Source organism: Dermacentor albipictus, chromosome 7 (assembly GCF_038994185.2).
Source record: "Dermacentor albipictus isolate Rhodes 1998 colony chromosome 7, USDA_Dalb.pri_finalv2, whole genome shotgun sequence".
Classification (NCBI taxonomy): domain Eukaryota; kingdom Metazoa; phylum Arthropoda; class Arachnida; order Ixodida; family Ixodidae; genus Dermacentor; species Dermacentor albipictus.
This window is the reverse complement of record NC_091827.1, coordinates 47,070,242-47,094,146: the sequence shown is the minus strand read 5'-3', so window position 1 is coordinate 47,094,146 and position 23,905 is coordinate 47,070,242.

Here is a 23,905-nt window from a genome sequence, read left to right as displayed (position 1 = left end):
TATAGTAAACCACGGCAAGAACACTCATGGCGGAATGCCGAAAAATACGCAGATCTTCAGGCAATAAATTCTCATCAGGGGTGCAGGATCGGCAATTAGCCTTTCTTTAATCTGAACAGAAATATTTACAAAGTTTACCGGAAGCGAATAGTCAAGTTAGGCTAGCCGAAATTAGGACACTAAGAACCCTCGGTTCGCACAGCGCTTCAAAACCACGGAGGAAAGATTTGGACCCTGCTGCTTCTAGCACCCTTCCACTGTACGTCCAAGCGTAACGCGGGCATCGCCATGGGCACCGCACTCGTTCGACCACCGGTAGTCGTTGGACCATGAGAAAGCACATATGGTGTGGCCATTTGCCGGAAACTACGAGTCTCCTTTAAGATGGCGTTCGCATTATCGGGAGCAACGCCGAAAAACGGGCGTTTACACCGGAACTGCACCGTTCGGAGTGCGAGCTAAGAGCCCAGCTGCACGCACTTTCGCGATCAAAGCACCCCACGAAGACCAGTTCACTTTTTTTTTCTTTAACGCTTACGCGCGCAACCGGTTGTTATGCAGCGTTAAGGATTGCGTGTCCAAGCAATCGCGGCGTAGGCTTAGCGTTAAGTCTATAGGCCCAAGTTGCTAAAGCAACAATCAAGCTTCCGGTGTTTCCCTTTCTTTTCCTTCTCTTTTTTTTTCCTGGGTCGGCGCTTAATACACGTTCGCACTACACAATACACAGCCTCGGCAGCTGCTGTTCTCAGACGAGAGTTAGGGCATGCATGGTGGCTATACAAATTCGCCGAACGCAGGGGTGAAAGAACAGGTCATACAATACCGGGAGAGAGATAGAGAGAAAGAGAGAGAGTGATGAAGAGGAAAGGCAGGGAGGTTAACCAGATATTAGTCTCCGGTTTGCTACCCTACACTGTGGTTGAGAGATAGGGGTTAGAAAGAGGACAGAGTGGAAAGGGTTAAAAAAGTACACACACAGAGACACACACACGAAGGGCGAAGGTCACACAAAATATGTATGGTTTAAATGTCCCTGCACTTTACCAGTTTTTTTTTTCGCTAACTGAGTATGCAGGGCCTTTCTGTAGCCCAACCTTGGGCAATGGTAATTAAAGCATGGTAAATAAATTGCATGGCGCAACCTTAAACATTCCGACTTTTAAGGCCAGTCTACCTCACCTACGTATAAAGAAACTTAAAACTTGATTGTTTTTCTAGCGTCTACAAAATGCAAAAATAAAAAAAAATTGTAAAGGTCTTTCTTTTTTCTTCTTTCTTTTTAAATCATGGGTACGAAACTGAACGTCGTGCCTTTGATCGAGAGAATATGACGTCGAAAGTAGTTGGGCGCTCCGTGTGCACCTGTATTGGCTAATTCTGGAAAGAACAAATGTTACTCAGCCAGTCTTAAGAGGTCTATAAGGTTCCAAATGAATATTTTTTGAAATGCGATAGAAAAGCCGTGCGCGACGCTCCTAACAACGAGATTCTGAGCCCGCATTCTGCAACGTTCCTCTACTCGGCCCTTCACCTCAAAGTCGAAGTTTATATGACATTTCACGTGCCCGATGTGTACATGAATCACGGAGTGAGCCTGGAAGATCGCCTCGGCGAAGGCCTCCGCCCACTCAGAAGAAAAAAAAAACCTTTTCTCCGTTACTTAGTTATTGAATGCCAATCAATATAAAGGAATTTCCATTAGAATAGCCGCTATAGTTCAGCACAATGCGTTGGCGGGCTAGTTGGCGCCTTGTCCTGTCGTCTTTCTTGTGTGTGTCGTTTTGCGCTAAACTAAGTATTCATGGAGCCGCTATAGTATTTCCAACAATACTTAGAGAGATACCCCGTATACTGCGTAATGCAATAATAAAGGCGACTGGCGAAACAACTGCCGCAGCATGTATACGCAGCAGATGTGAGCAAGAGGCAGGTAATGAGAAATGATACGCGAGAAGCTGCAGAAGAAATAAAGGAATCAGTTTTTATGCTTATTCGTTACGTATATTTTGCGATTCAACCTCACCTTGTCAACATGCGGACTCAACGATGATGACGATGATGATGATTTTATTGATATCATTATGAAACGGGGTGGCGACAGATAGTCACCTAGCCTGCTTGAGTTAATTAGATTTTGCTAGATCTTACTGCAGTCTAGCATATTCCCTATCTCAACTTTATATTATCCTTCATAAAGACAGCACCCGTATAATGTACCTATGCCTCTATTGTGTTTATCTCCCTCCTATACTGTGCCTATGCCTATATTCTACCTATTCCTATATTGCATCTCCACCTATATTAAACCTAAAGCTATATTGTGACTATGCCTATCTTCTGCCTATGCCTATATTGTATCTACTTCAATATTGTACATGTGCCATTACCAACACTTACTTCACCTCTTCCCAGCTGCTGTTGAAGAAAGACTGGTACATCAGCTGAGGCGTTGCGCTGGTAAGCGCGAGGTTTAGGGTTCGTATCCAGGCCCCGGCGGATGCATTTCGATGAAGGGGGGGGCGGGGCGGGGCGGCGTGAAATGCAAAGAAAAAGAAACGACCCTGTACTTTGATTTACATGCACGGTAAATAACGTCAGGCGGCCACAGTTATTGCAGCGTCCACCACTAGCTACGACATAGCTGATAATCAGATCATGATTATGGCACGTGAATATTTTTTTCGTCACGGAATTAGGCGGCAGCACTGCCCCGCCATTGAAGTCGTTCCTCACTGGATTCCACGACGATCGCTTGGATCAAATCTTGCAACCTGCACTGCTCCGAGAGCTAATCGAACGCACCGGAGTGAAGGTGGCTTTCTCAGACAAGTCCTCGCCGGTAGGGAGTTGCCGAGGAGTGTTATTATGACGTAATACTACATTTAATTGAAGGGATGGTGCTGTGCTCTACTAAATGGAGTCGAGAAATGCATATTCAATTCGGGGCCTGTTCTTGAGACCAGGCAGGATAGGTAACTTACCGCGCCACTACATGCGTCATAATATTAAAAACGCCTGTAATTATTTTTTTCGCCAACTGCACGTAAGTTAAACCTTTCATGAGAAGTTCACGACGACGCATAAATCCGCAAGGAAACATATAAGGTCGCCACGCAAAAGCTAGTCAATGTTTTCAACGAAAATAAAGATTAAAGAAAGAAAAGCATGGGTCAAGATACGAGTTTACGACTCACAATGTTCGGTTTTCAGGCCTGTGGTGACCAAATGCAGTAAGTCTTGTAATTGTATCTTGCACCACGTTTTTAAATCTGTTTTCTTCTTTTTTTCTTTCATTGAACATCTTCGCTAACGTGAGCTGGGACACCCGGTATACCCCTATAAACAGAGCATGCTGAGCATATTGGACACAGGTGCGTGCGCGTACGTCTGAAGTACTGCTAAGATATTACAGTGAATGGTAAGTTAAACAAGAACGTCACCAACAGTACTTGCTGTATAGCATAATGCGGTGTCGCTGCTGGCAAAGTTCATTCGGAACCCAGTTCAGGGCACAGATCATAGCATGGTGAACGGGAACGTTCGCGCCCGTTCATTTTACTATAGGCTGTGAAAAGCAAAAAAAAATGGTGACACCACTTACAAACTGAAGCAACATAACACTGCAAAGCGAGTCTCAATTCTCGACTTTGCGCCACACAGACCTCGAGCAGTTCGAACGCATCTCGTCTGGACTCACGAGCTGGCGCCACCCCGCAAACATGCGCGATAGTACGCGTACAGTCGCAACGTGATGCTTCGGTCAATCTAGCTCTATTGACAGCCATTTTGAGAGCTACGACTGTTCGGAAACTTCTTGCGTCAAGTCCGCTGAGACAACAACTTAGCAAAACCTAGCATAACTTCGGAAAACTCAGAAACAACTTACTCGAGCCTACCATAACCTCACAAAACCTACTAGCAACTTAGGCAAGCCACGTAAAACCTTGGTGATCACAAGCTCCGCTGTTGACTCCCGCCTTGCACCACTATAGAGCAAGCTGCGCACGTTTTTTTTTGTTTTTTGGTTTTATTCCATCCCGTGAAATTACAACCAAGGCGGCCGGGACTGCAGCTGCCACATCGTCATTGCCAGTGCATTGTCTTAACTACTGAAGCACCGCAGCAGCTGGTCGTCGTAGTTTCTTCATACTGAGCTCACCTCCGATTCTCAGCTGTCATGTCTTTTTTTTTCTGCTGAGCTTGTTGGCTGAACTGCACAGCTTTCTGTTAGTGGCCGTAGTTTTTTTTTCTTTTTTTATTGCGTTCTCGTTCACGTATAAATGACGCGTCTTTACTCCCAGAGAACTAACAAGAAGCACTGCAGAGGGGTGTTTAATTACAGCGGGCTTCCTTAAGTGTGAACCCGTAAAACAGAACGAGGTGTAAGAATAAAAATGAGAAAACCGACTGCCACAAGTGCAAGTGAAGTTTAGTCAAACGCATGGAATGTTTATCATTTGCTTTCTTCTTTTGGTCCCTAATCGATACCATTTTAGCCTTATTTTTTAAAATGTAGGAAATCTCATCAAACTCGGCGCACTGAACGTCCAGCAAAACGATTTCGATGTCACCACGTAATATTTCGGTGGGAGATCCCTATCTGAAGCTTTTTATTAGTAATTTAGACACAATAACCGAGAGTTTCAAGTAGATACTCTCATAGTGAAGTGAAAAGTGCGCATGAAATTTGACCAACGTATTATGAGAAGCATACTAGCCGCACAACCACGCTCTTCCTTGCTGCGCCGCGCGCGGCCGCGTAGCTACCATATGACGTCATAACAGCTGCAAAAGCGGAGGCTCAACTCGTGCGCTCGCTTGCGGCCGCGTAGCTACATAGCCGGGTCTCAGCTCGTGCGCTCGCCTGCATGAGTTGTTTCTTCGTCTAGCCGTACCAAATATAGCCAAGCAACAGCAGTTCACCTGGCTAAACAGTGGTACAACAACTAAAATAAAGGCTAGTATGCTTCGCATCCTGGGCTTAACCTTAGCTAAGCCACAGCCATTCTTTATCTTGTTCCTCGTGAAGGGAGTTCTTGCGAGATATAATTTAGACAGCTTTCAAAGCATACACACAGAGAGAAAATTATCGGATTGAGTTTGGCGACAGCGGGGATCATCCGCTCGCATCACACAACGCGCTTGATTGCCATAGCGACATGCCGGCGTAACCGACAATTTTCGCGACATGGCGGATGTCTGCTAGAATTTGCGTCGTCAGCCCATCGCTTGACTACGCTAAGTCGCACAACAAAGGCACGGAGCCTCTGGAATCTGTGTTTGTTTTTACGCGAAGCATGTTACTAGAGCTCAACCCAGCTCCTCAGGCGCGGCGGTGTCGCCTTCAATACCACGTGACACCGTGACGTCACGACAGAGGAGAAACGGGGCTCCAACTCGCGCCGTCGCTCGCGGCGTCGCCTTCAAGGCTGCCCACCTGACACCATGACGTCACGACAGAGGAGAAGCGGGGCTCCAACTCGCGCCGTCGCTCGCGGCGTCGCGGCGGTATATAAGCAGCTGCGCTTGCCTCTGCTAGACACTCACGAGGTGAGATGCCTCCTGGAGACAGAGAGCTGCTCGTTGGAATGAGAAGCGAAGGTTGCGGCGTGCTACAGAGACTGATGAAGAGCGGGAAGAACGTCTGGCCAAGCAACGTGCTCAGTATGCGGCTCGGCGACAAGTTCCATACCAAATTTAGCCACCAATATGCTTCGCATCTGACTAGGCTTAAGCAAGCTAAGCCTCAGCCAATTTTTTCTTGGGATGCAGTGACCGACGTTGTTGTCTTAGAAAATTCTTTAAAAAAGATTTTGTGCATACTGTTGCGATTTAAGGTAGCCGAAAATTTCCAAGAAAGGTCGCGTTTTGTAGCTTTGGTCGTTCGCTATCGCGCTTTGCACTGATGCTTCCCTAGTTCGCGTATAAGAAAATAATGCGAAGTTGCCATCGTCTAAAACCTGTCGCCATAAGTGGTGTTCGAAACGTGGCGGCAATGACGTCACGTACCTAGTCCCTTTATCAAGTACGGCCTTTGATACTGCTTTCCATTACTTGCTGGTCACGCGGAGATAACGAGGAGGCTCAAATCGAGAACAACTTCACCATTTTGTTTCGCGACAGACCAGGCATGTATAAGAGTGCCAGTGGTTATTACACCGAAATGTCAGGACCGACGCGGCGTTTCAGCGAAATTCCAGCCATATTACAGCGGTAAGCTCAAGACCTTTTCTTTTTTTCATGTTTTTCAAGGAGAAAACGCATTTCGAAACACCGGCACGGACGACATATCCACAACGCATATTTTTTTCTTTCTTATTGCCGTACGCATCTCGACTGCCTAGCCACGAGCGTTGCAAGTGTCGTCATCCTAAACTGCGAGACGTCCCCGTTCAGTGATTCTTACGTTGTCTCCGTTTATTACGTTGTTAGCCGCCAGCTCTGCATTCTTTTTTATGCGTCTGGGGCGTCAAATGGCCGTTCGTCCCTTCTCTTGCCTCTCTCTCTGTCTGGCCCGACCGAGCCTTCATCTGGCTTAAGGGAGCGTGGCTTTCTGGCGCAAAGCCAAAGCAGTTTCGCTCGCGCCCTGCCAGTCGCACAAGTACACAGCTGTAGCATAGCGCGTCGCCGTGCCCCTTCTGCTTCATCGGGCCAGACTCGTGTTCATATTGATCATTTTCTTTACCTCTCGTTCGCAGCGTCTGTGTGTCCCTTCGTGCCACAAAAGAAATCTCTGCAGCCATCTCTCTTTTTCCTTTTTCTTGCGGTACGCCTTCTTTGCGGTCTACCTCTTGAGCCTCTCTAGTCATTGCTCACTGACTTGGTCGTTTGGTTAGTGTGACTTCTGTCGCGAACAAAACCAGTCTGGATGCTTCGACATGTCGGAAAGAAAGTTTTGGTGCATAACGCGCTGCTTCTATTACTAGTCGACTACTACTACTACGACGTCTACTACTACGACTTCTTTAGCTGGAGAATATGAGAAGGTTGGCTTCTTAAAAGGACAGCGACCCCCGTATCCAGAAATGCTTCTCAACTCGAAGCCCATGCTTGACTTTATCTAAAGGACGTCTGGCGGGAACGTGCCTGGGACGCTCATAGCGTTTCCTTCGGCGCGTACACGACAGGCGTCGTTTATATCGAGTCAAGTATGGGCTTCGAAGTGAACATGCATTTCTGAATATGGGTCTAAGTAAAAAAAAATATGAAGTTTCGGCCGAAGGGGGAATCACTGAGAAGGGATAGCCACCTTTTGCATTGCGTTTGAGCTCCTCGGGTGGCGTTCTACACTCGTGACTATATATAGCCGAGGGTGCGACCATGCACGGATGCAGCATAAGCGGCTGCGACAAAAACTTCTTGCGTGTTTAAGATCTTTAATGCGCAGTGTAATAAGGCCTGTAATTACACCGCACCGGTGCCACTGTTCTGCCCGCAAAGAGCGGTGCTAGTGAAATTACAGAACGTTTAGATTGTGAGCACCAATATGGTTTTGCACTATTCTTGAGAGTCTGAGAAAGAAATTTAGAAAAGAGGCATGTGCTGTGAATGAAATGTTTCGTTACTTTTGTTTCGCTCTGTAAATATAAAAAAAATAAAAAAACAGTTTTGGAAGAATAAATTGTTGAAGAATATAAGATCTTGTTTGAGCAACTTTTGCTGTTCAGTAGCATCACACTTGCCTTGCATATGTCATGCCTATAAATTTAGCATGTGGCATTTCTATACGTAAATACACACAAAAAATCACGGCAGTGGTGATGCCGACGGCGAAAATTCAGCTGTGGTGTCCATATAACCAGTATCGCAATAAAAAATAATTGGAGCTGTATCAGTGAATCCCCCTCCTACAGCAGAGAGTTTCAGCACTGTCCTGTGCTAAAACTCTATTGTATGGTAATTGCGGTAAGCGGTATGGCGTTACCATTACGCGTTACCCCACCGGAATGAATGAAAACATGTTAGCTGCGTGTGTTTCTCTAGATGTTTGCGTACGGTAACGTGATAATGATGATTATGGCTAATATACAGTTTAATACACAGTTTGTATACAGTACAGTTAATAATTAACACCTTATCGTGCTAAAACGATTAAGTGGTTTTCTTTAAAGTGTCCCTTTGAAGGGATGTCACAGTATCTTAGCTGACAAAACCATAAAAACGAAAGAAAAAAGTAATTAAAATACAAACCACTGTCTCAACAAGTGATTGAAACGCGGGGGAAAATGCAGGGAAATAAGGGTTATAGGAGTACAAGACCAGAAGATTGACGAAGAAGCGAGGGCATAAATCACTGTTGACAACGGATTTATGTGGGTGCTGTCGACAAGGAAATCCCGTAGAGCTATTAATGCTGGCCTTTTTCTGGATGCACCAGCAGGGTTCAAGCACTCTTTTCCCCAGAAACGGTACCAGTGTCTAGAGCGTTCGGAGGAGCCTTCGTTGCTGGCGCTATATAGTTAGACGCTATGCCAGACCGCATACTGTCTGTTTTCCCCGCTATTTGGTCATGCTTCATTCCGGCATTCATTAGGGATTTCCTATCGTGTCGCGCGCTTACGTGGTTTCTTGCCCGCAAATTTGTTTGAGCAAACCAACGTTATCTTTGTATGAAAGATGCTTCGTTGTTGATTGTTGGCACGAACGTTAAATTGGTGGCTTTCAAAGGCTGGAGAGCCAGAGAGAGGAGAGAGAGAGAGCGCCTACGTGCTGTCTCGTGTTTCCCTTCTTCGTGTGTTGTTTTATTCGGCGCCGTCTTTGTAATCAGAGAGAGAAGGCAAGGAGGTTAACCGGACAGAAAAACTAGGTTTGCTATCCTACAGTGGGGAACGGGCGAGGGGTGGGTAAAGAGATATCAAAAGAAAAGAGAGGGGCAGCACAATCCGAAACTGCACAGTGGTTTATGACGGACGGCATAGTAAAAAAAAAAAGCTGCTGGTTGATTCTGACCTTCGGGGGTTCTTTGCCATGCAACTAAAGCACAGTAACACAAGCGCTTTTGCATTTCACCGACAGCAGCACTGCGGCTACCGCCGAGGCTGGAATCGAGCCCACGACCTCTTACTGGGCAGAGCAACGCAATAGGCACTAGGCAACGCAATGTCGTGGTGGGTGGCACGTACGCTCAACACAAGCGGAGCGAAAAATTGATATTTTCCCACTTTAGTTGCAGGGAGACAAAACGCTACTAAATCTGCGACTACTTGATACAGCATGCATTCTACGTTCAATTAGATGGTTTCTGAAAGCAACGGAGCAAACTCTCGGCTACAGGGGCTTCTCGGAACTTTGGCACTTTCAGTTCCTTCTGCTACGCGCGCTCTTTGTAAATCTGTAAATGTTTTTGCAAGCATCCGCTTGGGATCTTCAGTTCCACCTGGTACGTGGGCTCTTTGTAAATGTGTAAATGTCTTTGTAAAGATCCGACGCGAAGCCGCAGCACAGTGAGTAATTATCTTTTCAGTGATTGCCTGTAGCGATACAAGTGGTTAAGAATAGTTTGTTACGAAATTCAGCTTTCAGGTTTGATTTTGTTCTGTTTTACCTTGGCAACTACTAGCGGTTGTTCTGCTTAGCGCAATGTTTGTCCTTAAGCCCAGCTAAAAAAAAAAAGAAAGGAAGAACAAGATACCACCAACATTACAATGTCTCCCCGACCGTTACGCCATTAAAGCAATAAATTAAAGTATAATGTGGAAACAAAATCGGCCGTGTAGGCTCAGGGTAATTCTGCCTGATGTATCCTCTCCGTATATTATTGGGATCGCAATTATAGACACACTCCAGGCGCATTTCTGCGGTCAGCCTCGCCGTCGCTGTGAGGTTCCGAACGAAGTCCAAGGGTCATAACAACGTCGCTGCGCGTCGTATGCTGTATGTGCGAGTGAAAGCTTGTGAGGGTAGCTTGGAAACTGTTGCGTCTATTGGTCCAGTGCACAGTATGGCGTGGTGCTATGTGATATGGGCGGGTGGGGGAGGGGGGGGAGAGTATCGTTGCGAACATGCACTACATCCATTGAGGCTAGTATCATCTCCAACCAATCTGGTTTGCCGGTTGCCATTTGATGCTTACACCTACTTTCGATTACGGGAGAGCCAGCATTTAAGCGTTTTTCTTCAGTGCCAAGGTGGTGCTAAGTGAACAAGACGATACTGCGACACCCCCAAAAGAACACTCTGTCGTGAGAACATGCACGTACACCAATGCCATTAAAGTATAAGTGAAACTGCTCAAATTGCCAAAATTTGTGACAAATATTGGAATATCGCCGTAAGTGTGTGTCTTCTCTGTAATAAATTGTTCCCCAAAAGTATTCACATCGGGCCCTACAGTAAACACAGCAGGTTTTTTTTTCGTGCAATGCATTGTGGTTTTCAGCAGTCGGCGCGACCAACGCGCGCATGGAGCCGTCTCCATAACGGGCGCGTTGGCTGCGTCCGGTTATGTTAGCTGCGCCAGTGCGTCGCACTATAGACGCTGTTGTTCTCGTCAACATGACATAGCGTGCTCGCTCACGCTACGTCGCACTATATTTGTTTAGAAAAAGTTTATTTCAACAAGAAACGGTACGAACACTGAGTCACAATCACGGCACAATTCAAGCAGGACGATAACATACACAAAATGCGAGCATTGTGAGCACGGCACGTTTTGAAACAAGTGTCCGAGTCCACACTCACTAACATGTAACCACATAGACCGACGGAAACGCACAGAGACACAAACTAATTGTCACATTACACAAAATGCTGTTCAATATATATAGTGTACACAATGATTGTGTGCAATCATGATGTGACTCTACATGGTGTTGTAGCGATGCTATGAGGTGTGTATATAGAAACATGATAATGCCTATGAGAGCACACTATATTCCGCGAATACTGTGCGTTTAGAAAAAGTTTATTCAACAAGAGACGATACGAACACTTAGTGAATATCACGGCACAATTCCACTAGGGCGATCACATATACAAAGTACGAACACAGTGATATACGGCCCTTATTGAAAGAAGTGTCCGAGTCCTCACTCACTAAGACATAACCATATAGACGCACGCAACACACAGTTACACAGAAAGTAATTGTCAGGTTATAAGAAACAGCGTACAAAATGGTTATGTGCAACGATATGAGCATCTTTTGTTCGATAGTTGGAACCAAATAGAACAAGGATTTTGGGTTACGGCTATGTTAACAAGACCCCTAAAGCTGCTCTGGCTGCTTCTAAGCTTCTCGCTTGACGACTGCTTGAGCACTTCTGCGATGTGCCGAGAGTGAACAGCATTGCTGCTACACATGCCAAGGGCAGTGTTTCTTTTACTTAGAACGTTCTCTTCTACTGTTGTGTTCATATAGGAGGTTGTTGTGGCCAAGTACTGCACCAGGGTGGCCAATCCTGCTCTGGTGAGGGAGTGCGTTACCGGTTCTGGTCACCGGGATCAGGCCCCCCTCCAGGCCTGTTTGTGCAATTTTATAAACATGCGGATATTTTTTTTGTAATCCGGTGGAAAATTGCCGGCACCGGGATTCGAACCACGGACCTCTTGCACGCGAGGCGGGTGTTCAACCTCTATGCCCCCGCTGCATATGGCCACAGTTAGTACATGACCGGGGTTGTTGGAAAAGTATGAGAGAGGCCTTTGCCCTGCAGTGGGCGTAACCAGGCTGATGATGATGATGATGATGATGATGATGATGATGATGATGATGATGATGATGTTCTCTTCTACTCTCGCAGCCTGCGGAACAACTTTGCCTAAGCCTGCCTTGCCTTCCAGGAAACGTACCTGGGATCTGCGCACACGGAAATTCGTACACAGCCGTGGAAGCCACACAACAACCGCTTCAGCATGACTTCTGTGCGGGGAAGTAGTGACAACGGTAAGCGAGACACCGCTGTTATGCAGCCGCCAGCCGCGCGTACAACCAAACAAGAAAAAAAAGAAATTCGAAGAACCAATCTAGGTTGTTATCCCAGAAAGCGTTTACCATGCTTTCGGAGGTGGTTATTTGTAGCACTATGTTGCAGTATGTGTTTTGAGTGGCGCTCTGGAGCAGATTTCCACCACATCCTTTACAAATGCTCTGTACTCCAGCCACCTTCTGACTGGCTACTCACCGACCTAGAGTGATGGGAGGTCACGGTGCGCAGCTCCAACCCAGCTGTCCAGAAACAGCTGGTGTGCTGGTCTTCGGAAGTCGCCGAGCGCCACCAACGAGCGCCACCAACAAAGAAAGCTAAACGCTTCCAACTCGGGCAGAAACCGCTCCATGATTAATCGACGTTAACGCTATCAGCAGTGAAATAATGCGGCGACACAGCGTACTGTCACCGCCGAAACGCGTCGTGTGTGAAAACGCGTACTCCCACGCGCTTCCTTCTGGGCAGGTTGCGCCATTTGGCGGTGCGGCGAAGTCCGCGCGAAGTCCTTCGCGTGACCTCCAAGACTTTACCGGCGGAGTACTGGTACGTACTGGTACTTTCTATCGCTTCCCACCTAGCGTCCCTGTATATGCTCCCGCAGGGAGCAGAGTTACGCATACCGTTTCCGGCACCGCTCGCACCGCTATTCGCCGAGAGCTATTACGTAACGCAAGATGACGTGAAATGTTCAACTGCGCCGCTGCGAAGCCAACTTTACGGGCGCGATGCCGACTCGTCGTTCCCGCCAGTGCCGTCGACATTGCAATCAGCGGACCGTCGAGCGTGCGTTGCATTCATAGGCTCCGGGCTGTAGGTACGGTATTCGACGACTTTAGAGAGCTTTAGTATTGGGGACGCAGGGCGTTGGGGCCCCAAGCGCTTGGGTGCGTTTGCGTTTGCGTACGCAAGCAGAAACGTGTTATAGGTTAGCGGCCCCAAACGCAAACTGCAATGAGGTCGCATGCGCTCGCAGCACCATCAATGTCTGATCGTTGCTGCGTTATCATTTTATAAAATATGAAATAAAGCATATGAAGTAAAGTACATTAAACTCTTTTTATTAGAAGCAGTTAATAGAGAGGTTTACAGCGTCCGGTAATCAGGTAAACGCAGGCTGGGGCGTTGTGGTGGAGCCATGAACTAGAGCGGCCTGCATGGTGCTGCCACCTGGTGGCGCAGAGCTCAAACAGACAAAAACAGCTAATACTGCAGTAACCAAGTGTACTTTACTTTGCTGCGGGTATAAATTTTTGGCAGCAACACAATTACGCCAGTGCCGAAAATTTAAACCAGCAGCGAAGTAGAATAGACTTGGTTACAGCAATATTAGCTGCTTTTGTCGATTTGAGCTTTGCGCCGCCAGGTGGATGCACCAAGCAGGACGCTCCCGTTTATGGCTCCGCCCCAACACCCCAATTGCGTTTATCCGAATACCAGACTCGCTAAACCTCTCTAATACACATAAAAACGACGTCTGTCGACACTTGGCGAAAGATTTATTAGATTATCTACCCGCTAGCTACTCGTAAGTTCTCGTACACCACAAGAGTCACGTGGGCAACGTGACCACTTAGGGGCAGCAATGTTTTCGCCGGCCAAACAACCCAAGGACGCAACTAGACGTAGCGGTCTGCGCATGCGCAGTGCCGTCGCCCCTAGCTTTTGCGTACGCAAGCCGCTTGCGTCCCCTATACTAACACTCTCTATTAAGTCAAGGACCTTCGTGAAGTGATAGGAAACACGTCATGACACTTGTATTCCAACATGACGGGGTGCAGCGCCCCAAACTCCACAAACCGCACGGAAGGCGGCAAAGCTTTTTACGCGGTGCTGTGTGGACGGACAGACGTGCGCAGGCGACTGGTACGGCTACTGCGTATGGACCGAAACCGGCCGGCTCCGAAAGGGACCAGAACATGCGAGGTGCGCTCGCCATGTTTACACTAAAGCAACGTTTATCCCAAGTAGCACCCCTTTCAACGCCGAGATGCGTGCGGGTGGCATGAAAGCTTGTTCACTTGTACGGTCTTTGGTGTCTATGTGAAGCGTGACACAGACCCGGGACCCGGACAGACCCGGAAAAAAATGAACGACACGTGTGTGTTGCGCTTCACGTACGCGCTATGATTGTTAACTTGCCAATTCGTCCAATTCGCTGTGTTGCTTGTACGACTGTTCTGACTATGTGGCTCTAGAACAGTGTTTCCAAAACAGTATGTACAAGTGGATGCAATTTGCCCGCTGCACCCTGATGTTTCCCTCCTATCTTTAATTTTTTTGGTCGGCGTTCTGATTTTTCATGTAACGTTGATGGATGTGCTAGTGTTCATTGTTTTGTAGGAAGAGAAAACCTCGCACGCTCCAGCTTTGGGGACAGCTTTGATAGCTTCAGCATTTACCGCCCGCAATACCTTGCTTGTTCGATCGGCCTTAGTCGACGGGAGCAATGCAAAATTGTTCCTGTATGTTTAGTAAGCGCTGTGTTATAGCAAATTGACCCGTGTAGTATAAAAAGATAAATAAAAATGTGTCATACTACAGTCTGCAATGTGCGAATAATTACTTTGCAAGTTTGCAATCCTGACGTGAATAGTGCAATAAAAATAACAGGCTGTTACTTTTAATAGCTTGTTGCCTTTCGAGTTGCTTCGAATTCTGCGCCCCAAGGCTCTAAGAACCAGCACTCATCCCCCGCTGCCACCAACCATTGCTCATCCATTCCCTTGAAAGAAATATACTTGATCTAGACGCTCGTCCATCTTTAATCTTTTTCCATTTGAAGCTTTGCTGCTACGAAACAGCTGGTAAGTCTGCGGTATGAATGAATGGTAAAATTAGCTTTGCATAAAATGTGTGCATGTGAAGATTTGAAATGCGTTTAAATCTACGTGTCAGCACCGCATATATGCAAAACGTGTATCTGCTGTGAACGACGGTTAGTGATAAATGACGCTTTATTAATGGTCCCTGATATAACTGCAGGCACGACAGTTGTCTTGGCAACGATCATTAATCGGCTGGTTTCGGCAGCCAGAATGCTCTCACATAATTCTCCACCTTACGTGTATGAAGGTTTCATTAAACACTCGTTAAGACATTTCTTGCCTTCTGGCCTCGGTGAGAAAACTTCGTATGTATGCTGGAAAACATTGCACCACCTTTTGTTGTAAGGCACAGCGCGTTTGCACGTAAACGTTTGAGCTGTTCGACCCAAGGGCATTTCGGGGGATCGAGGCGGTCCTACCCTCATATGTACGTTCGTGCGTCTGTTTGTATATGTGTGCATGTATGTACATACAAACAAAATTTTGGATGGTTGGAACCCTGCCCCATTTCGGCTAGGCCAATAGTTCGAGCGTAGCCTACATGAAAAGTGCCACCTTGCTCAGCACTTGCGAACAATTGGCGCATGTAGCTCGTGACCAGTAGGCAAAAAAGCAAATGAAACACCGCGTGGCATTAGCCTCCTGCGCGCACGAGGAGTGGATTCACTGCACAGCTGGAGCATACTTTGGGAAACTCTGCTCCTTGCGGGAGCATATGCAAAGATACTAGTCCTATCGAACACACTGCGCCATCTAGCAGTGAATACACGAAGTACGTGTGCGGTCTCGCAGATGCGTGGCGTGCCAGCGCGTGGAAACATCTAGAATAGTTCCGCTCTCCTCGCACGTTTGTGGCGAATGTGATGCTCGACCGGACTGGCACCCGATTCTGACGGGGTGCTTCGCTACCACGCCTTATGTCAAGTGGGGATAAGAAAATAACAGATTGGGTGAAATTAGAAACGCGAGTTAATGACATCTTAGTTGAAATCAAGAAAAAGAAATGGGCATGGGCAGGTTATGTAATGAGGAGAGAAGATAACCGATTGTCAATAAGGGTTACGGACCAGATTCCAAGGGAAGGGAAGCGTAGCAGGGGGCGTCAGAAAGTTAGGTGGGCGGATGAGATTAAGAAGTTTGCAGGGACATCATGGCCACAATTAGTCCATGACCGGGGTAGTTATAGAAGTAGGGGGGAGGCCTTTGCCCTGCAGTGGGCGTAACCAAGCTGATGATGATGATGATGCTGCTGCTGCTGATGATATAAAGTGGAATCTGCCTTTTAAATCAAATCATTACAGCTGCAAGTACGAATAGTACATGTGATTCTGTATCTTCTGTATGAGCCACTGTCGCTGTGCCCGCCAGTTATAGCTAACGACGTTTGGTGAAAATAAATAAAAGCCCACCTAGTGAAGCACGTTGAACGGACATGTTGTTGTGCCTCAGGAACCCACGCGATGCACGTTCAATTTCACCCAGCACAGAAACAAATTATATTTGTTTCATTGAATACAGCCCTGAAAGAGGTTAGGCTCGCATGTTTAGCTACACTAGAAGCATAACGCGAGACGGACGATCAACAAAGGCTGTACAGGACAAGCGCTAACTTTCAAGAAAGCATTTATTGCTGAGGAGGAGCATATATACGCAACTTATTCAGCTAAGGGAAAGAAGGACATAAAAGCTTAACGAAAAACACCACATGCCGTCATGCTTTAAATTCAAGCTCTGTAGTTGATAATGCCACAGACGCCCTGCTGACGCATAGATCACCTGCCCCTGCAATGACCGTCTTATCGAGCAAGGGATGGCGAGGTGGTTGTGCAACACACTTTTTACACGTTTAAACAGCACTAATTTCAGGGTCTGCCCACATTTTAACACGAGAGCCTGAAGGGCCCCTTTTCGCCGAAAATCCGGCGTTAGCGTCTCGCGTCCAGGGTCGACTGTCTTTTCGGCAAACATCGTTTCGAACAACGCAGACCCAACCACGCAGGCCCTTCATGTAGCGCAAGGAAGTTACTGATCCAATTGAATTTGTTAAGGCAAAATACGCCAGGGAAATAGTAAAGTACTATCTACAGACATGATAGCATTGAATTGTAATTTCAATATTAGAGAATGCATAATACTGTTACGCGGCAACTCAAAACACAAACCCCTCTTCCAGCGTTTCTATCATTCGTAGAGCGGCCATGGCCTCGGAGATTTGCTCGCTACGGCGCGCGCAATTCTTAAAGGCCATAGGGTGGCACGCCCGGTTCCTTGCAACATCTCCAGATGGCGCTCGCTTCGGCCGCATAGCGGCCCATGCAACAGGCCGCGTTTCTACCAGAAAGTTCGCCTTCGTGCATAGCGTTTGTCGCCAGCGTTTCGCGTTACGGTCCCGGTTACACATTACGGTTACATAAGCTGCAGGTGCCAGGAAGCCAGAGAAGCAGTCAGGGAACTTCGAATGCTATCTCGTTCGACTTTTAGAGGCTAAGCTTGAACGTCCTCCATACTTTTGCTGGATAGATACTATCAGACCAATAAGTGACTGAAGTGTCCAAATAATTATTATCTCATTAAGAAATTTTCGTATCTAAGTAGCTAAGGCCCGAAGAAAAAGTGTCATCGAGTACTCAGATGCGTAACAGTTAAGTTGTGTTTTGTCGTCATGTTCATTGCGCTTGCCTTTGTCGTAGTTTCCATTCTCCTTATCGTTGTTGTCCGTATCACCCCGTCTGCTAAGATGGTTTGGGTGGCAGTGTAACGATTTCCTCTATTATTCCACTGCAATGTTGGTGTGATCATTCTTTCATTGCGTACGCGGTTTGCAGGTCATCCTGCTCATCCTATATATTTTGTTAGTTCTCAGGCCGTCATTCTAGGTTTCCATTAACGTAAATCAAATCATTCTGCTGAAACTGCCGCCACTGAGTACGAATGTGCAGCCCTCTTATCTCACTCCGCGCACATGGCGTAGGCGTGAAAGGAACGGAGAAACGAGCGTTCTAAAAACGCGTCTCTTCCATTTTTCTTCCGAGAAAGCTACTACTTCGGTCTCGGCTAGCGACAGTCATACGTCACTGCCAAGGCGAGTTTACGCCTCTCCTGTCCGGAATGGTGGCGAGTAATGGCTCTCTGCTTCGGCGATGTTGTTTCGTTACGTCTATCACTTCGGAGAATGCGACTTTCATCTCTCGCACCGCCACAATGCACACCGCCTTCAGTATTGTGTATTTATTTCTAGCTGTTTGCACGGAGGCCTTCTGCGGCCTTTCTTTCTTGCTTTTATTTTATCATCACGGTCATATCCTGTCCAAATGGAAGCATATTTGTCACAAAATTATACTCCGTCTTTTTACTGTCTTGGCAACGTCCCTGGCAAGTTTATCACAGTGGTACCAGGAAAAGCATATATATATATATGTATATATATATATATATATATATATATATATATATATATATATATACCATGCGCGCGCGCCCTCACTTGTTAAGCGATGCGCTGCAGGAATGCTGTAGTAATCGCAAACATGTTTCTGACAGTTCCCGCGTAAATCTGGCTTCTTTGCGCACATAGTAAGCTAATGGCAAAGCATTCTTTACAGGCAGGTAAAAAATTTTTTTTTCACGATTTGTAAAGGCGGCATCTGGAGCAAGCAAATTAAAAAAAAAAGCGTCGCTTCCGCTAGGGTATCGCCAACATACATCATTTGCTACCAAAAGTGAAGTCTGTAGAAGTTTTGCAAAACTCATTTTCATAAAGGAATTGTCATTCGCAGTGCGTACGCTTGGAACATTTTGGTTTGCACCATATCCCTCTTTCGACATGTGACACTAGGTTACAAGGTAACCGCTATTGTTCACAGTGTAGCCTTAGCTATTCCCTATATGCTGTTTTGTTTTACACGTGGGAGAAATAATGAAATAAATGCCGGAAAGCTAAGGTGAATGACTCTTGATTCGATGACACTCATTGTTACGCTCACAATTGCAGACACAGCGAGGTCTACACCAGTGTCAATTGGAGTTACTCGTTTCATACGGTCTTTTCATTTTGTTGCATTTTCTCCGGTTCCGAAAACAACGTTAGCATATTCCTTTGAGCTGCAACAGCCATGCTTCTTTTGCTGTGTTTCCCCCCCCTCTCTCTCTGTCTCACCAATTTCAAGTAGACACAAATTAAAGCTTTACCTTTTACCCCCTGAAATAGCCTGTTATATTTATTGTTTATTCTTTGTTTGCAGGGAGAAGAAACGTGGGAGGCAATGTTAAAGGCACAGAGCCTGGAAGATCAGCGAAGTCTGGTGGACCGGGCCCGGGCTGCAGCATTAGCCAACGGCTTTCTGGACTAAGAGAGCCACCCACCTAGGGCGAAGAAAGGACACTTTCTCGCTGTTTCTTACAATAAACGTTCATTCCTCCTCCTCCTCCTTTGTTTGCAGGGAGAATAAGCAGTGGCAAGCCACCATGGTGTGCCAATGCCGAAGCCCACACATTCCCGACCATTTTGTTCTTTTTTTGCAATAGCAATTGATAGTGCCGTCGCCGTTGGCGTTGCGGTGCTGTCCCGGTATCGGCGCGCATGCGCGGCCCGCTCGTGGAAGGTTTGAAAGTACTCAGCGACGCGAGAGACACGCTAGAGCGTCTGACTGCAAAAACGAGAGAGCCGAGTTTCGGCCCCCTCGTGTTCCGCTCAGTCAACTCTTCACGGGATCCAGGGTAGTGTTGTGCCATCCACTGATGGCACGGATGTAAAGACCATACCACACCATGGTGTATATAGGGGTACGAGTGGAATAGAGCCCTGCATGCCCTCGCTTATTTATTTATTTATTTATTTACAAATGAACGTATAATAATGTATCGTAACATCGATACCAATGAGGCACCTTACTACACGCCGATATCGCATCTAAGATAACTACACCGAAAAGCAATCATTTCAATGTGAACCTAAATGCCCTTTTGTAAAAGTAATGTGAATATGCTGCATTGAACTTGAATGGTGCACTAACTGCATGTCCCGGTAGATATATTGCCTTCTGCTAGTATAAACCAAAACTTGATGCAGGATACATCTCCGATAGGAATCTATGAGAATGCTGTCGCATTTGAGCGTCGTAGTGCCTTATATTACACGACTCACTTTTGTATATTAAAATAGTGGCTTAGTCTGCGACGTTAGAGGCGACTCTGGTGCTCCTTATATGATTCACTGTCTATGAAAGCGAGTAGGTGACGTTGTATGGCAAAGTACGATACATATATCGTCCCAACCGCAAACTTCGTACACCTGTTACGAATACGTGATCAGTTAGGTATCCGGACCCTGCGCTGCGTATTAAGTTTGAGGTTTAATTTACATCACAAAGGATGGACCCTTATTGTGTCATCATCAGCCTGGTTGCGCCCACTGCAGGGCAAAAGCCTCTCCCATGCTTCTCCAACAACCCCGGTCATGTACTAATTGTGGCCATGCCGTGCCTGCAAACTTCTTAATCTCATTCGCCCACCTAACTTTCTGCCGCCCCCTGCTACGCTTCCCTTCCCTTGGGATCCAGTCCGTAACCCTTAATGACCATCGGTTATCTTCCCTCCTCATTACATGTCCTGTCCATGCCCATTTATTTTTCTTGATTTCAACTAAGATGTCATTAACTCGCGTTTGTTCCCTCACCCAATCTGTTCTTTTCTTATCCCTTAACGTTACACCTATCATTCTTCTTTCCATAGCTCGTTGTGTCGTCCTCAATTTGAGTAGAACCCTTTTCGTAAGCCTCCAGGTTTCTGCCCCGTAGGTGAGTACTGGTAAGACACAGCTATTATACACTTTTCTCTTGAGGGATAATGGCAACCTGCTTTTCATGATTTGGGAATGCTTACCAAACGCACCCCAGCCCATTATTATTCTTCTGATTATTTCCGTCTCATGATCCGGATCCGCCGTCACTACCTGCCCTAAGTAGATGTATTCCCTTACGACTTCCAGTGCCTCGCTGCCTATTGTAAATTGCTGTTCTCTCCCGAGACTGTTAAGCATTACTTTAGTTTTCTGCAGATTAATTTTCAGACCCACTCTTCTGCTTCTCCTCTCCAAGTCAGTGAGCATGCATTGCAATTGGTCCCCTGAGTTACTAAGCAAGGCAATATCATCAGCGAATCGCAAGTTACTCGCAATATGAACCTGGCAACGTTCAACGCTAGAACGTTATTTAGTGAGGCGAGTCTAGCAGTGCTATTGGAGGAATTAGAGGGCAGTAAATGGGATATAATAGGGCTCAGTGAAGTTAGGAGGCCAAAAGAAGCATATACAGTGCTAAATAGCGGGCACGTCCTGTGCTACCGGGGCTTAGCGGAGAGAAGAGAACTGGGAGTCGGATTCCTGGTTAATAAGAATATAGCTGGTAACATACAGGAATTGTATAGCATTAACGAGAGGGTGGCAGGTCTTGTTGTTAAACTTAATAAGAGATACAAAATGAAGATTGTACAGGTCTACGCCCCTACATCCAATCATGATGACCAGGAAGTCGAAAGCTTCTATGAAGACGTGGAATCGGCGATGGGTAGAGTGAAAACTAAATACACTATACTAATGGGCGACTTTAATGCGAAAGTAGGCAAGAAGCAGGCTGGAGACAAGGCAGTGGCCGAATATGGCATAGGCACTAGGAATAGCAGGGGAGAGTTATTAGTAGAGTTTGCGGAACAGAATAATATGAGGATAATGAATACCTTATTGTGTAACACAACCTTAGTAAGTCAACAGTACGCCTTCGTTTATTGTGATTGAAATTCTTTCCGACCTTTATGCACTTTTCTTTCTTTCCGTCCGTCCGTCCGTCCGTCTACGTCTAGCTTCTTTCCCACCAACTTGAGTCAAAGGGGGACACTAGATATGTGAAGTTCTACAATAAACCTCAATGACGTCACGCAGGGTGAGCGTCGGCCATTGTTGCACAGCTGTGGGAGATTAGCGGGAATTTTTGATCGTCCAATCGCCTTCAGAAGTCTAACCTCTGTCTTTCATTTATCACTTGCTATTTCACTCAATGACGTCAACTGGAGTCACTGGTTATGTTTCCCCGGGTGGGTGCCGGTCTTGAACAACAACAAAAAAATATCCTTTAAAATTTATCCGGTGCTGGGCGGAGTCAAACTCACGTCATACATGTGCAGACAATCTTTTCACACGAGCATCACACCCGGAATTCTCGGTGGTAGCGCCAGATGGCGTAGCGGGTTCAGAGGGAAGCGCGTGGGAGATATCCGGTGGATACATGCCAAAATATTTCTTTTTACATAATTGAGATTCCACGCAGTGTGGGAGTCGATCTCATGCCAAGAATTTTTGCAGGTACCTCACTATCCAGCATTGTTGGTGGTTATCCAAAAAAAAACGATACCAGGTAGACCATCCTGTTTATGTAAATTGAGCAGTTGTGCAAGTGGGTCGCGAGAGTGTGTGTGTGGTGACAACAGTAGGAAGACAAGCACGTTGTAGACAAATCGCATGACGACAATGGTATGATTTCTACGGCACCCGTTCTGCGCGAGCCTAACATATGGTCACTGTTGAGTTTTTTCATAGGTACTGAACGAGCGTAAGTGATAGAAACTCGCATTGTGACGTCATCAGCGACTACGTGTTACGCAATCGTACACGCATGTGGCTATTTCATCTGATGTGCGTTAAAACGACGATGACATTTGTACTCTGGCAAGGAAATGTTAAAACTTGAATAACTTTGGCCATCATGCAGTCTGTATAACGTCGCGGAGTCTCTGCGTGGTGCAAGTTGCTATGCGCAGAGTACTGGGCAAAGTGTGCCTGTCCTGGAGATCGGGCAGTCTAACACTGTGCCTCAAAGCGCGAGCTGTCGCAAGGAAAGGAGACGGCAAAGCGACAGGGCTGGGTTTCAAAAAGCTGGCTCGCCTTGGAAGAAGAGGAGCGAAATTGCGGAGAGTGGCTGGAACCTTGCGACGACCACCGCTACCTTTGATCCCGTTCCTAAATGGATTTCGCATCTGGATGCTTGCCTTTGTTTGCCCGCTTTATTTTAATTATTATATGGTATTTAAGAGATGGTGTTGCCTTTAATTGGCGCCGGCTACTTCTTTTCCCACAGGGATTAAAAAAATAAACGAAGTTTTTGAAATTTCTTTGGACTGCAAAGCATGTGTGCGTTTATTTTTCGTGTGTGTCCAAATGTAATGTAAATCATTTTCGTAAGACATTATTCATAATTCCGTGAAATAAAGAAAAAAAAAGTGCCATCGTAGCCTAATGGTTGGAGCATCCGGCTGCTGTCAATGCATGCTTGGTTATTCAGTTAGTAAGCGAATGTTTCCAAGTTTATATGACCGATGAAACTACTATCCTTATTTCATATAGATGTGTATGAATTCGCTATCGCAATCGATGCTTCGCCTTTCGGGTTAAACTGCAACCGTTTTCTCAACGAGGCGAGACAGAAACCTACTTACCACATTGTTCCAAGAATGAGGCAAAGAACACTTTGAATTGAAAAAGAAAGAGAGAGACAGAGAGAGAGAGAGACAGAGAGATAGAGAGAAAGAAGCGCCAGAGCGGAGTCCACCTTCATTCACGCCACCATGCATGAAACTATGCGGCGCGTTGACAATACGATGTGCCACCACATTCATTCAAGGCTAATCGCAATAACGTGGACATTCATTGTGAGATAGATTCTTCCAAAATTTCTCTTACGGGCAATGCATTGCGCTTGTAAATATCGTGCTACTAGAGCGCCAGGATAGGAGCCACAAGGTTTTGGTGTGAAAGCGAAACTTTTGACGAGAATTTACTATTTTACGTTGGTACAGCTTCCAGGCCAGATATATAGCTAGTAGAATACAGGAAAGAGGGCTGGGGCTCCTAAAGAACTGCCATCGCATTTAAAACATTCGCGGAGCCGCCAAAGGCCAACCTCAGCCAGTTCATAAGAACGCTGCAATGCGTTGAGGAAGCTTCTTAATGCCATCGGCCTCTCCCCGCCAAAGTATGCGCTGTTGGTGCTGCTAACTGCGTAAAAATACCAACTTGAACGCTTACTCAAGGCTCCTGGAGTAAGGGCAAGTAATACAAAATAAGACGTGTTTCTTTTGCGCATAGCAAGAAACATTTATATCGGG